Below are 15,946 nucleotides of genomic sequence, written 5' to 3'. Positions count from 1 at the left end.
CTGGTACCTTTTTCATAGGCTTTTTTGAGTTTGGGCAAGGACACAGGGGCCCCATGATCCCCTATTGCCCGGGGCCCCATGAGTTGTCAGTCCGCCCCTGACTGGAACACATAAGAACGAGCTGGATCATTAATCACACCGAAAATCTTTATCCTTGTAGCAGTAACATTGTTTGCATTGATTCCGCCTGTCCGCCGGGTGGCGCTGTGAGCGGGTTCCCGCCTTCCCTTGTACAAATAATCCTTTATATAGAGTCGCGGAGAAGGAAGTGTGGGACTGCTGAGAAGATGGCTGAAGAGCGGAGTTGGAGGCCGGAGAGAGAGGAGCAGAATCTGCAGGTACAGTAGTTGTGGCGTCTGTTTATATGTGTGTTAGCAGTGTGCAGAATTGGAATGGCCGGGAGAGTCCGAGGTGTCTGAGACGTGTGCTGTCCTCCCAGTAGAGGAAGAAGCATGGCGCCCACGTGGTGGCAGTGCGCGGAGATTACACACCCTGCCCATCCTGCGACATAATCAATGTTTAATGCAATTCAAAGCTGATCACTGGGGCAGTGTAGGTTTTCCAGCCGGAACAAAATGAGAATTCCTTATGAATGGCTGGACTCGTGATTTGTGTAGTCACCCCTACCGTTCACTGTAAGCCCCCTCACTCTAGAGGCCCTTTCTGATATCCTCTAGAAGCCCCCTTTATGATGTACATAGCTTGGGCACATCAGAGGCAGTTAAACATGATTTTACATGGACAACCACATGCAAAAAAAAGTGTTGCACTAAGTCTGGTTTAAATTGTTGTGGCATTGTCAGGGGTGTGTGGGGGAAAAAACCGTTATTGAGATCTCACATGTGACTTGAGTCCCACAGAATCGCATGACAATGGAAAGCCCTTTGTTTTCAATGGTGCCAGTTAACAGCAATGCAACTTTGCACTGTACGTGTTGGAAAAAGTTCTTGTACTACATTCGCTGTGACTTCCAGCATGACTTTGTTCCCATAAAATATTATTACAGGATTTATATAGCGCCAACAGTTTGCTCAGTGCTTTTCACTATAATGGGAGACAATACAGTTCAATACAAGAGGGTTAGGAGGGCCCTGCTCCTTGGAGCTTACAATCTAAGGCTCTGTGTACACTGCAGCTGCTAAACCAGTGTTTCTCAACTCCAGTCCTCATGGACCCCCAACAGGTCATGTTTTCAGGATTTCCATTATTTTGCACAGGTGATTTGATCAGTTTCACTGCCTTAGTAATTACCACAGCTGTTTCATCTGAGGGAAATCCTGAAAACATGACCTGTTGGGGGTCCATGAGGACTGGAGTTGAGAAACACTGTGCTAAACTGACGTTCAGGAGCTGTTCATGGGTGTTTTTTTTTTTTTTGTTTTTTTTTTCTCCAGCAGCCCCTGAACTCTCCCTAATGTTTTCCTATGTGTTCATGTACACATCCTTGTTTACAGGCAGTTGAGTTTACAGTTGTTTTTTTGAATGCACCAAACTTGCGTTCAGGATTAGATTTTACTGTTTCAAATGCTTGTAACCATGGTTAGAAGCAGTTTTTTTAACTGTTCCATGTCCAGAGCCTTTTTTTATCATTGAAAATGCATGCAATGCATTTTCCATGTATTCAAATGGACCTACTACACCAGCAGTCAGTTCCAGGATTTGCGTGAAGGAAAATATGGTAGAACATGCTGCATTATGCTCATGATGGGGTCCATAGTGAATACAACCAGAAAAGACAGGTCATCTCAACACATACTGCTCTCTGCTTCTGCTCTGTTTCTCTCAAAATATCTGAAATGGCTAATTTACTATTTTTCAGTGCATTTGGGAGGGTCTTCTGAGGTTATCTTTAAAAAAAAAAAAAAAAAAAGCTTCTGAACATGCATAAACGTATGAAAATGTGGCTAAACAGATGTTGTTTTAACCTACATTTTCCAGCAGTCAGTTTCTATCGTTCAGAAGAGTTTTCCAAACGCCCCGTGTACATGAGCCCTAAAAATATACAAATCTGATCAGTTGCATCCAAGTAGTGCTACATAATCAGACTGAAAATTGGATGGCAGCAGAGTGAAAGAATAATCTGTTCACCAAGTGTACAAAATGACACATGGATGCTTCTCACAAAGCTGTTAACATCTGTGCTCTTTGTCTGACTGTTATCAGTTAAATTGCCTCCACCTAGAGACTAAAAAATCAGGTAAGGAGCAAAAGATGTTACTCTTGGGTCTAGCAAGGAAATTGTTCCTTGCGGTTTTTTTTAATCTGCACTCCAGGTAGAGCTTTTTACCACTTGGAATTGTGTTTTAAGCCAACCTTAAAAGTAGAACTAAAGGCAAAACTGTGTATGTATATAATGGAGGGGGAGTGGAACTCCTGTTAGAGATTCACCCTCTGTGTCCTGTTATTGAAAGTAGAGAGTACCACATTTTGGTCATCACCAGAAAAGTAATAGAGGGGAAATCTTCCAATGGGGATACTGGTTCTGGTGAAGGGATTGCCTTAATTTGCAAGGATTTCCTTTCACTTCCTTTTTGACTATGGGATAGGAAGTGAAGGGACATCTGTAAAATGAGACATGGATGGTGAGAAGGAGCAAAAAAAAAAAACAAAACCCTCCTTTACTCTATCCAAAATGGGGGGGGGGGTTGCCTATAGCTCCACTTTAAAGTGGTTATAAAGGTTCAAGGTTTTTTTACCTTCATCTATTCTGTATGAAGGTAAACCTTGTGTGTAGCAGCCCCCTAATACTTTGAACCCCTCTCAGTCATGCGATGTGCATCGGTTGCACTGGGTCTTTCCCTCCTCCTTTGCTTTGGCAGGAGCCATTGGCTTCCAGTACTGTCAATCACAGCCAGTGAGCCAATGAGGAGAGAGCTGGGTGTGGTGCAGAGCCTGGCTCTGTGTGAATGGTCACACGGAGCAGCAACTTGGGAGTGAGAATGCTTGGGTGCTCCCATAGCAAGCAGCTTGCTCTGGGGGCACTCTGCAGGAGGGAGGGACCAGGAGCACCTGCAATGGACCCAAAGAGGAGAGTTGGGGCTGCTCTGTGCAAAACCACTACATGGAGCAGGTAAGTATGACTGGTTTGTGTGTGGTGGTCCTAAAAACAAACATTTGATTGTAATATCACTTTAATTCTGAGTTTGGTTGCTTGTGACACTTAGGGGATCATTCGTGTATCATGTAATGCAATAAATGTTCTGTATAGTAAGGGATTGTTGTGTATATAAAAGCTTGGTATTCATGATGAGTTTGCATAGTCCGTGTTTCACCTGAGTTCTGTGATTACACTTCATGCTCTGAGTAATACCTAGCTTCTTGCTGTGTAAGACTGAGTCTGAATAACATCTAACTTGTTTAAATTTTCTTTTGCAGCTTTTATTATTGGTGAACGGATTTGCAGGTAAAGATCCCTTTTTTTTTTTTTTTTTTTTTTTTTTTTTTTTTTTTTTTTTTTTTTTTTTTTTTTTTATACTGTTTGCAGTAATGGACAACCAAAGAGGGCTTCCACTTTCAGGCAGAAAATGTAAGACCTATTCACATGTCATTAAGAGGCATCTTCCCTTTGTTAGTGAGTGGCTGCTGTAGCTGATGGTAGGGAGTGTAAACGATGGGGGGGGGGGAGGTGAAATGGAATCCAGCATGGGCCTAGTAACTTAAGGACATTGTTGAGCTGCTCACTGATAACAAGGAAGCCACAACTAGGCAAGGAGTATATATATTTGGATATCCTCCTGCGTTTATATGGGTAGACCTAACTGCTAGCTGCTAACACTCCCCTTATACCAAGAAGTGTGAATCAATATACAAAATTAGTGAAGCGCTACTAAAACTAAACAATTCTGAAATGCAATATGCTAGTAGTAATAACAATGTAAAGGTGATAAACACACTGTGCTCTGATCTCCCAAGGATCAAAGTGCAAATGTAGTGATAACCACAATGAATGTTTGTGGGAATCCTCTGTGATAAAACAGAAAATATTCCCAAAATATGTATTATATTAATGACCCCCTTTACTACCGATACACTGACAATATATGGTAGTTAACCAAAAACGTGATCCCTTACAATAAGGGAAAAGATACATGTGTAAAAAGTGCAAAAATAAAGTGCCTGAATGACACAACATATGCAAATGCCTGAGAATCCCAAAAAATAGTCCAAAAGATATATGTATATCTGTGATCTTTAAACATCAAATCAATCATGCAGGTGATTAAGTGCTCTGGTGATCTTCAAGTGTCAAAAAATCCTAAAACAGCCGCAATGCCTGATGACCTCCATACATTGACCCTATGGGCCAACACGCTTTTAGGATCACCTTAAACTGGATCCTTAAGGTTACTTCCTCCCAACCAGGGACAATCATATATTTCATATGCTCCTCTGTTCAGCAACTCGTACTCTTTGGATGGTACTGCAATATTGCTTATATTCCACCTCCACTCCGGATTATATTAGTGAAACACAATATCCTCCATAGTGCAATATGTTTTTAATAGGTAAAGTAATTAGCCAGTATTACTCACATATACTCCAACCACAGATCACTTATCACCACATCCTATGGGTGTACTGCATGGGCTGGGTGTAGCAATATGGCCTCCACTCCCGGGAGTCACCGCGTAACCGGAAATGACGTACCAACGCGTTGCGTCACGTGCCTCGTGACTTCATCAGGGTAAGCCTGAAGGCACGTGACGCAACGCGTTGGTACGTCATTTCCGGTTACGCGGTGACTCCCGGGAGTGGAGGCCATATTGCTACACCCAGCCCATGCAGTACACCCATAGGATGTGGTGATAAGTGATCTGTGGTTGGAGTATATGTGAGTAATACTGGCTAATTACTTTACCTATTAAAAACATATTGCACTATGGAGGATATTGTGTTTCACTAATATAATCCGGAGTGGAGGTGGAATATAAGCGATATTGCAGTACCATCCAAGGAGTATGAGTTGCTGAACAGAGGAGCATATGAGATCTGATTGTCCCTGGTTGGAGGAGGTAACCTTAAGGATCAGGTTTAAGGTGATCCTAAAAGCCTGTTGGCCCATAGGGTCAATGTATGGAGGTGAGCAGGCATTGCTGCTGTTAGGATTTTTTTTTTTTTTTTTTTTTTTTTTTTTGACACTTGAGTGAAGATCACCAGAGCACTTCATCACCTGCATGATTAATTTGATGTTTAAAGATCACAGATACATATCTTTTGGACTATTTTTTGGGATTAGCAGGCATTTGCATATTTTTTTTATATGTATTGTCATTCGGGGACTTTATTTTTGCACTTTTTCCACACGTGTATCTTTTCCCTTTTATTGTAAGGGATCACGTTTTTGGTTAACTACCATATATTGCTCGTGTATAGGTAGAAAAGGGGGTCATTAATATAAATTTTTTTTTTGGCTTATTTTCTGTTTTTATCACGGAGGATTCTCACAAACATTTATTGTGGTTATCACTACATTTGCACTTTGATCCTTGGAGATCAGAGCACAGTGTGTTGTTTGTCACCTTTTTATAATAATTTATTATTACTAGCATATTGCAATTGTTTTAGTAGCGCTTCACTAATTTTATATATAGGCAAGGAGTATGGCACAGGTACTCTTCGTTCCTCCTCCTCATCGTTCCTCCTCCTCATCGTCCTTTATTTCTAAGCGACATCTGTTCCTCTCTTAGCCCCAAGACATGGGCTGTGAGATTTTAGGTTGTCGTAGATCAATAATTACCTTTTTCACTCAGGAGTGTGTAATGGTGGGTTGGCTACCTCTCAGCACTTCCTGATTTTTGCGGGGTAAGACAGTTTCATACCATAAGGGGTTCCATTGGTGACAAGTTAAGAGGGAGGCACTGGTATTTTCATCTTGTTGACATAATTGGGTCTCTATAGGGCAGCCCAGGACAACTTCCTGAGTAACCAAATGAATAAGAATGGAGAGGAAAATTCTGATATGCCTGATGTACTAGGAAATGTTAGCAAGGCCAGGCTGCACGCCAGTAGCCAATAACCACTCACTGAGACAAACTGGGACTTGATTCTTCTGTTTCTCCCTCTGCTGTATAACGTGTCACTGGGGGTTTTTTTTTTTTACTAAAACTGGAGAGTGCAAAATCTGGTGCAGCTGTGCATAGTAGCCAATTGGCTTCTAACTTCAGCGTGTTCAGTCCAGCTTTGACAAAACTGGAAGATTATTGGTTTCTGTGAAGAACTGCACCAGATTTTGCACTCCAGTTTTAGTAAATGAATCCCAGTATATCAATATGAATCCTGATGCTCAGAACTCAAAGCTGATTTTTTTTTTTTTTTTTAACATTTGCACCGCATATATGTAAATAGCCTGCATTGGAAATAATGCTTTTGGAGACTACAAGTGCATCTATGCTTTTTGGATTGCATCTGATCTGCATAGAATTTGCATCAGTGTGAAATGGCACTCTAACTTTAAATGGTGTTTCTTTTGATAAGGTTTTGCAGAAGCTCTAGATAGACAGTTGTGTTCAAAATAATAGCAGTGAGTTGAAAAAAGTGAATAAAGCTCAAAATCCTTCTAATAGCTTTTATTTCCATACACACAAATGCATTGGGAACACTACACATTCTATTCCAAATCAAAACATGAAGAAAAATATATCAAATTTGTGTTGTTCCTCTAAAGAAATTGAAGAAAAGTGAATATTAGACTGTTCAAAAAAATAGCAGTGTTTGTATTCTTTACAAACTCAAACATTCACTATATAAACTGAAAAATGTTTGAAGATTTTGCTTTCCTTTGAATCACTTAATTAATATTTAGTTGTATAAGCACTGTTTCTGAGAACTGCTGTACATCTGTGTTGCATGGAGTCAACCAACTTCTGGCACCTGTGAACAGGTATTCCAGCCCAGGATGATTGAACTACATTCCACAGTTCTTCTCTATTTCTTGGTTTTGCCTCAGAAACTGCATTTTTGATGTCACCCCACAAGTTTTCTATTGGATTAAGATCCGGGGATTGGGCTGGCCACTCCATAACGTCAATCTTGTTGGTCTGGAACCAAGATGTTGCACGTTTACTGGTGTTTGGGGTCGTTGTCTTGTTGGAACACCCATTTCAAGGGCATTTCCTCTTCAGCATAAAGCAGCATGACCTCTTCAAGTATTCTGATGTATTCAAACTGATCCATGATCCCTGGTATGCGATAAATAGGCCCAACACCGTAGTATGAGAAACATCCCCATATCATGATGCTTGCACAACCATGCTTCACTGTCTTCACAGTGTACTGTGGCTTGAATTCAGTGTTTGGGGGTCGTCTGATAAACTGTCTCCGGCCACTAGACCCAAAAAGAACAATCTTACTTTCATCAGTCCACAAAATGTTGCACCATTTCTCTTTAGGCCAGTCAATGTGCTCTTTGGCAAATTGTAACCTCTTCAGCCCATGTCTTTTTTTCAACAGTGGGACTTTGCAGGGGCTTCTTGCAGATATCTTGGCTTCACATAGGCGTCTTCTAATTGTCACAGTACACAGGTAACTTTAGACCTTCTTTGATCTTCCTGGAGCTGATTGTTGGCGGAGTCCTTGCCATTTTGGCTATTCTTCTGTCCATTCAAATGGTAGTTTTTCGCTTTCTTCCACGTCTTTCAGGTTTTGGTTGCCATTTTAAAGCATTTGCGATCATTTTAGCTGAGCAGCCTATCATTTTCTGCACTTTTTTTTTATATGGTTTCCCCTCTCCAGTCAACTTTTTAATCAAGGTATGCTGGTCTTCTGAACAATGTCTGGAACGGCCTATTTTCCTCCAGAATTTCAGAGAGAAATGCATTGTACCCAGCATGTACAACATTTGCTGCCTTCCTTCCTTAAAGAAGGGCAATAATTGCCACCTGTCTTTCAAAGAATGAATGACCTCACTAATAGAACGCCACACTGCAATTATTTTGAACATGCCCCTTTCAATTAGTGATTCAATTATACAGACTCGGCAGCATGCATGTCATGACTGTTGGGTCTGTTGGATTTCTATTACTCTGCTACACCTGCTAGTAAATTATTTGCCATGTAGAAATATAATTTCTACCAAAAACAGTGATTGATCAGGTTAGTGAGGTCTGACTGCTATTATTTTGAACAACTGTTTTTTATTCTCATAAAAAAAAAAAAAATGTTCATGAGCTGGTATAATAGGCCGGTTGCTCATTGATGCCTCTTGTCGTCCACAGTGCCAAATCTGTCTCCAACTCATAACTAAGTTGGCTTCCCAGGACTACAGGGGGTTACAAGTGCACCAAAACTGCCGTATGATACTTTAATTCAGGGGCAGCCTCACTTGCAATAAATTCCTAATTTTGTTGCTACACTGTTATGTAAATATTTCAACTGCAATTTATTAATATAATCTGGATGCTACAGTTTTGGCATGTAACTCAAAAAAAAAAAAAAAGTTGGGATGCTTTTGCAAATCATTGCGTTCCATTTATGTAGATTTTACAATCCCATAAACCCATATTTTATTCACAATACGAGTGGTGACTGAATGCTTCTTGGCGTACCCATGAAGCATTTGGTCTTCACCCAATTTTATTTGTGCTACTCATACTACATATCTTTGCAAGGTTCCATACCAAATTTCTCACAAATAGCTTTTTCTTTGTTTCAGTTATTGAAGACTGAAGCGCAGAAGGTCATCATTGTCTGAAAGATGGAGAAAGTGAGCAAACGTGCTGTTATCCAATACCTGCTGAAAAAGGGAATGAGTGGACAGGACATCCACAAGGACATGATGGAAACGGGAGGATGCCCCTTCCTATTCCACCATTTAAAAAGTGGGTGGTGGAATTCAAGAGGGGGAACCCCCTCTGTTCAAGATTCCTCTCACAGAGGAAGGCCAACAACTGCCTGTACGGAGGAAAACCTCACAGCAATCCAGGATCTTGTAATGGCAGACGGGCATGGGGCAGAACGTTTCACCACAGAAAAAGTGGGCATATCCCAGGAATGTGTTAGGCACATTTTAACAGTAGTGCAGGATATGCACAAGGTGTCAAGTCAGTGGGTACTGAGAATGTTGACTGTTGAAACCGTGACACACCATGTCTGCTGCAAACTTGACCCTCCTTGAGGCACATCCTGTGAAATTTCTCAAACGTTTTGTGACATGGGTTCACCACTTTCAGCCAGAGTCCAAGGTGCAATCAAAACAGTTGAAACACCCCTCCTCCCCACCCCTAAAAAGTTAGTCAATCCTATCAACTGGCAAGGTTATGGTCTGTTTTTTTGGGATGCAAGGGGTGTAATTTTGGCTGAGTACCTCAAAAAGGGTCAAACTGTCAACAGTGCTTATGCTGCTCAACTGAAGCGTTTGCAGGAGGCCATCAAGGCGAAACGCCATGGAATGTTGAGGCGTGTCCTTTTCCACCAAGACAACTCACAAGTTCACCATTGCAATGTCAGCCATCGAGTCCTGTGGCTTCAAATTGCTTCCACACCCTCCCTACTCGCCAGATTTGGCTCCCTCGGACTTTCATTTGTTCCCTAAGCTCAAGCAACATCTAGCTGGATCCGACTTTCCATTAGATAATGCCATGGCTGTGGTGGTGTTTTGACATGCAGGATGTAACATTCTACAAGGAAGGAATAATGGGCATGCAGCATTGGTGGCAGAAGTGTGTGGCACTGAAAGGAGACTATGTTGAAAAATAGCCATGAACGATTGAACTCCCAACAACTTTTCATTGGTAGGCTGAGAACTTTTCAGTCGCCCCTTGTAGAAAATGGAAAACATATCAAATGTTTAAACCTGAGAAAATGTACCATTTTAACAAAAAAATTTTAACTTAAAATTGAGGCAGCAGAACATCTCGAAAGTTGGGATAAGGCAACACAAAGATGCAGAGAGTACAACCATAATTCCAAAAATGTTGGGATATGGTCATGTTTACCACAGTGTAGCATTCCCTCTTCTTTTAACACTCTGTAAATGTCCTGTAGACAGCCAGGGTTAAGTCTTGCTCATCAGCTGTACATCACCTACATATGCCTGGATCTCTGCCCCTATCAGTCATAATGATTGACAGATCTGAGGCCCTGAAGACTGGAAAAATCTCAGGTAAGGCACAAAGGATCCTGAGCTTAGGTCTAGCCATGAAACTATTAGGTTGGGGGTATTTTTTTTTTTTTGACATTTTTAGCCCCTGGAATTGTTTTTTAAGCCTACCTTAAGTGTGTGGCCAGGGGATGTGACATTTTTAGGACACTTTGCAGCAAATGTGCTGTATAAGAAGTTGTTTGAACCTAAAAGTTTTGATATTCATGATGAGTTTGCATAGTCCGTGTTTCACCTGAGTTCTGTGATTAAACCTCATGCTCTGAGCAATACCTAGCTTCTTGCTGTGTAGGACTGAGTCTGAATAACGTCTAACTTGTTTAAATTTTCTTTTTCAGCTTTTATTGAACGAATTACAGGTAAAGATCCCTTTTTTTTTTTTTTTTTTTTTTTTTTACTGTTTGCATTAATGGACAACCAAAGGGGGCTTCCACTTTCAGGAAGAAAATTAGACCTATTCAATTGTCGCTAAGCTGCATCTACCCTTTGTTAGTGGGTGGCTGCTGCAGCTCATGGTAGGGAGTGTAAACAATGGGGGTGGGGTGCAATGGAATCCAGCAAGGGCCTAATAATTTAAGAACGCAATTGTGCTGTATAATAAGTGGTATGAACCTAAAAGCTTGGCATTCATGATGAGTTTGCATAGTCCGTGTTTCACCTGAGTTCTGTGATTACACTTCATGCTCTGAGCAATACCTAGCTTCGTCTTGTGTATGACGAAGTGTGAAAAAAGTCTTAATTTGTTTACATTTTTTCTTTTGCAGCCTTTATTTCTGGTGACCACATAAAGGTAAATAGTTTTGGTGGTCTTGTTTTTAATTGTAGTAATGCATGAAGAGGGTTTCCACTTTCAGGCAGAAATAAGATCTATTCACATGCTCCCCCCTACCTGTTTAAATGCTTGTGGAGGAGTTTTGAGGGCTATACTAATTTTGGTTTCTCACCTGTCATTTGTATCTCCTCAGTATCTTATGTGTCAGTGGAACGGGCTGCTGAGCACCAATAACTGGTGCTCCAATGTTTGAAGCAACTCAAAAGTGAGTGTTGTGGGGGTCTTGGTACACAATCCCTGCTGTTATGCACTAATGAGCATATAAATACATGTTGCAGTACTGCTTGATAGAAGGAAATCTCTTTAAAACTGCATCAGTAACATGTTAGTCAAATAGTGGCTGTACATGATTAGATTTTTTTATTTTGAGAGAATTTGCTATGCTCGATTGTTTGACTTTCAGAACATTGGGCTCATTTTCAATTCTCAAAATGCAAAGTTTTTTATGTAACCCCAGAAGGAATACCGATCAATCCTATTACAAGGACATTATTTTGCAGGGGAAATCTTTGTTCGACAGAGCTTTATTTAACCTCTTCACGCCGGCCGAGTGGCTGCACATTTGCGTCCTATTAAAGGATATGTGTGAGAGCGTGCGTGCTCCCAGCACACATGTCCGGTACTCACGGAAAGGTCCCGATCTGTTTCGAGCGGGACCTTTTCCGATCATGTGACGCCCCTAAACTCCACCCTGCCTCCCGGATTCTGAAACTCTTAAAGGGCTGGGAGGTGCTGGCGTGAAAGGGTTAAATTGCGTTGTTTTTTTTGGGGCTTGTTCACACCAGATGTAATTGAAATCACCTGCAGTAATGTGTAATTTTTTGCTGATCTCCAGCTGACTGATGAAATTGCAGCATGTGATTAAATCACTGCAATGGTATGCTATGAGAATATAGTTAACTATGTGGTTTGCCTGAAATTGTATTTCCGTATGATGTGCTGCATATTTACATTTGGTATGAATTTTGATCCCAAGTTGCTCTAAATTTTCTAGCATGTTCTTGGTGTCATTCCTTTCTAAGCGACATCTGTTCCTCTCTTAGCCCCAAGAAATGGGCTATGAGATTTTAGGTTGTCGCAGAGTAAAAATTACCTTTTTCACTCAGGGGTGTATAATGGCAGGTTGGCTGCCTCTACACTTTCTGAATTTTGCGGGGTAAGACAGCTTTAAATGTTTGTCTGTTCTACTCTGTATGTAGAAGGAATTGAGGTATTAAATCTTTTAAATTTGCTGCCATTAAGTGTGGTTTTTGAGGCTCTCAATCCCTCTTTACCCCACTCTTATCACCACAACACTTAGATATACAACCAAAAGTTATCAAATCTTCCCTATAAACCGAATTAAGGAAATGTGCAGATGAGGGTGACACCTGCTTCCTTGGTGGCATGTTAAAGATAAAAAGATACCCATCTTCCCACTTTCTAAGTGATTGGGTTATCATAAGGCTGCTCAGATGAGTTCATGAGTAACCTAATGGGCCAAGGGACAGAAATGAAATGACATGCCTGATGTACCAGGTAATGGCACAGCCAGCTGCTTATATTCTGCTGGCTGCTCAATACCTCTTGAGTGAAAATCTGTCTCAACCTCCATAGTGCCAAATCTGTTCCAAACCTTTGCAATACTGCCTAATGTAGCTACTTAGAATTACAGTTGCATGGGTCAATGGGTTGATGGTAGTTGTGCCTGATGTGTTGCCTAGGGCAGCAGAAGTAAGTACACCACTGGCCCTCCCCCCGTGTAATTTCCATTTGCTGTGTAACACTTGGTAGTGGAAGAACATGCTTTAGGCTTGTCCTAAGCTGATGAGATTGCTGTATCCTAGGTTGGGGGTATTGCAGTAGTACTTTCTGCATTCATGTAGTTTAGTGATCTACACTGTAGACCCTGCATGTGTACGCAGATGCATGGCGTCCTAAAGGAGGGTTCTGGCTTTCAAAAGCTGGAGACATTCCATTAAGTAATTGCCAAAGATCTTTATTCCGTAAGCTGCCCGTGAAGTGAGACACTGTGGTTGTTTAATTGCTGTTTTGACCTGGGGCAAAATGTCATTAACCGTAATTTTTCTTTTTTTTTTTTTTTTTTTTTTTTTCGTTTTGCAGGAGCTGCTGATGCCATTATAAAGGCTTACCATGATAAAGGGTAAGTATTTTATCTTTTTTCTGTTAACTTGGTGAATGATGGGACAAATAGTTTGTGTGGGGTGTTTTTTTGTGTTAGACCTCCAAAATGTATTTCAGAGCAGGGTTTTGATTTAAACATGTAAATGTCCCCATACCAAGCAAAGAACAAACCTTTTCATACAGTTCTGTATGAGCTAAAATGCACAGACATACTACCTTTTTTTTTTTTTTTTTTTTTTTTTTTTTTTTTTTTTTTCCCCCCCTTCCCCCATCTTTCAGTGTCACCTATGAACTGCCAGGGATTGTTCAGACCCCTTGCCCTTACCATTTGAAATGACCTATAAATCAGCTGGATACACACAGCTGCTTACTAATTTAGTCTGAGGAGCCACCAGACCATATATTGGGTAAGGGAAGAGGATGGGGAATATGGTTAGCAGTAAACCTTTGTAACAGATTTTTCAGGCGGGCGTTTGTGTTTTGCCCCTGGAATCCTGTTTTAAATCTACGTGTGGGTTTAGTTATCGCATATTTTGGGGGGAAGCTTATGCATATTAGTGTATAGTACTATGATGAGCTTGCATTGTCCGTGTTTCACCTGAGTTCTGTGATTACACTTCATGCTCTGAGCATTACCTAGCATTTTGTTTTCTTGGTGCATAGGTCGGAGTCTGAATAAAAGTCTGACTTGTTTAAAATTTTCTTTTGCAGCCTTTATTGTTGGAATGGATTGCAGGTAAGAAGACTAATACTAATTGGAGTTGCTCAGTCTTCATTGCCACAGCCTCAGTAACCCATTGCTTGTCAGTGGATTGAGGCTGAGGCTAGAATCACTTGACCATCCTTGGAAATAGCAGTGGCTTTTCAGGGCTAGTCTGCTGAGCACCAAGGATTGCCAAGCTGCTGTTTTCGGAGTTACTAAACAGAGTGGATCAGTGGTGGTCTTGTTACTCAAAATTCCTGCAGTTCAGCCATAATGAGCATACGGATAAATTCTCATTTTAGCTTGAGATGGCGTAAAGGATAAGGTCACATTTTGACAAAGTGAATTTTATTTTTTGTTGCAGGAATCTGTAAAGCATTGCACCCTCCAACTCTCCCTTCCCAGTTCCAATTCCATTGCTGAACCCTATAGAATGTCCAGGGCAGTGTTGGCTTACCTTGCACCCCCTCACCTTTTGCAGCATGGTAGAATAAGGTCACCCACTGCTAAATATGAATCTGGCTAGTGAAAAATTTGGTGAACCAGTGACAGGATTGTCCTCAAATTCTAAGCCTTATAGCTCCATATTGCTTTGTGTAACAAGCGAATGGATGGATCTAACAGGCAGCCAGAGCTTGACCTGTATGGAAAATGGTTTACTAATCTGTCAACAACTTTGGGCTATCATGCTTTGGTTTTAAATATGTATTCTGCTGAGACCATTACTTACTGAAACTTGTAATCCCTTGGTTACATTTTCAGCTGTGACTCTTGATACCCTAAGCCTTTTTAAGCTTAAATGCTTTGTTTCCTATTCACTATAAACACTTTTTTTTTTTTTTTTACATATTCTCCATTTTTAAAATGGGTCATGGCCAACTGAACCCATTGTCGCTGTAGTAGATGTGCTGTATAGTGAAACCGTTGTATACATAAGCTTGGTATTCATGATGAGTTTGCATAGTCCGTGTTTCACCTGAATTCTGTGATTACACTTCATGCTCTGAGCAATACCTAGCATTTTTCTTCTTGCTGTGGTATGACTGATTTTGAGTTTTTTTTTTTTTTTTATAATTTTTTTTTTTCCCCTACAGACCTAATCCAAAGTACTTTCATTACAATGTGAAGATGGGTTCAGATTCTCCCACTCAGCTTTTTTTTTTTTTTTTTTTTTGTTGCCTTAACAGTATAGGACTGTAGCTTGGCAGAAAGCCGCCTTCTCTCAGAATCTCAATAAATTCAAAAATGTATTCTGGTTACAAATGTAATGACTATAATAAAAGCTCAAACTCCCAACCAAGTTGTGTGGTGGTTTTTTGTTTTTTCCTTCAGTGTGTAGTCTTACTTTTGGTAAGAGAAAAGGTATTGAACCACTTGGCCTCACTGAATCTTGAGTTTCTCCTAAAGTTAAGTTGTGCTAATACAGCATGTAGGTCCACTTTAAGATTTGGTCATAATCTACAGATATGTACCAGGGATGTTTTTTTTAATTTGATGCCTGGGACATGTAGTGCCAGGCCAGTTAAGTATAACGTTAAAAAAAAAAAGTTATAAGCTCATGGGGGCCCCCCAACCCTCACATGTGCGTATGTAAAAGCACACGCTGGGGGCACCTAAACATGAAACTATTGATTGCAATACATATAGGGAACTAAAGTTTCTCCATTTCACAAGTGCACACATTTTAACGTTTGACATGTTGGATATCTACAGTGAAGGAAATAAGTATTTGATCCCCTGTGGATTTTGAATGTTTGCCCACTCACAGAAATGATCAGTCTAAAAATCAAATGGTAGGTGTATTGTAACACAGACAGAATAGCAACAAAAAATTCAAAAGAAATGCATGTCTAACAAATTATGTACTGATTTGTATGTTCATGAGGGAAATAAGTCTTTGATCCCCTTGACAAAACATGACTTAGTACTTGGTGGCAAATCCCTTGTTGGCAATCAGAGGTCAGACGTTTCCTGTAGTTGGCAACCAGGTTTGCACACATCTCAGGAGGGATTTTGCCCCACTCCTCTTGGCAGATCCTCTCCAAGTCATTAAGTTTTGGTGGCTGACATTTGGCAACTTGAATGTTCAGCTCCCTCCACAGATTTTCAATTGGATTAAGGTCTGGAGACTGGCTAGGCCACTCCAGGACCTTTTAAATGTGCCTTTTCTTGAGCCACTCCTTTGTTACCT

The 15,946-nt window shown here is 40.7% G+C and overlaps 1 long non-coding RNA gene and 2 other non-coding genes across 4 annotated transcripts; all 3 read left to right on the top strand.

The window, feature by feature from the left end:
• Nucleotides 1-216: 216 nt before the first annotated feature.
• On the top strand, nucleotides 217-15,051 carry LOC149461544 (uncharacterized). 2 transcript variants are annotated; one of them, XR_016312837.1, is made up of 9 exons: nucleotides 217-338; nucleotides 3,376-3,403; nucleotides 8,651-8,701; nucleotides 10,435-10,455; nucleotides 10,861-10,886; nucleotides 11,062-11,133; nucleotides 13,032-13,071; nucleotides 13,764-13,788; nucleotides 14,850-15,051. It is a non-coding gene; the product is annotated as an uncharacterized LOC149461544 (long non-coding RNA). The 2 variants fall into 2 exon arrangements; XR_016312838.1 differs by lacking the exon at nucleotides 11,062-11,133.
• LOC149461546 (small nucleolar RNA SNORA79) lies at nucleotides 5,667-5,813 on the top strand. Its single transcript, XR_016312845.1, has one exon. It is a non-coding gene; the product is annotated as a small nucleolar RNA SNORA79 (small nucleolar RNA).
• LOC149461545 (small nucleolar RNA SNORA79) lies at nucleotides 11,951-12,095 on the top strand. Its single transcript, XR_016312844.1, has one exon. It is a non-coding gene; the product is annotated as a small nucleolar RNA SNORA79 (small nucleolar RNA).
• Nucleotides 15,052-15,946: the final 895 nt, after the last annotated feature.

Source organism: Staurois parvus, unplaced genomic scaffold (genome assembly GCF_062004578.1).
Source record: "Staurois parvus isolate SC_StPar_1 unplaced genomic scaffold, SC_StPar_1.0 ptg000199l, whole genome shotgun sequence".
Classification (NCBI taxonomy): Eukaryota; Metazoa; Chordata; class Amphibia; order Anura; family Ranidae; genus Staurois; species Staurois parvus.
The sequence above is the reverse complement of the archived record's forward strand: the minus strand, read 5'-3'. Positions and strand labels throughout refer to the sequence as shown.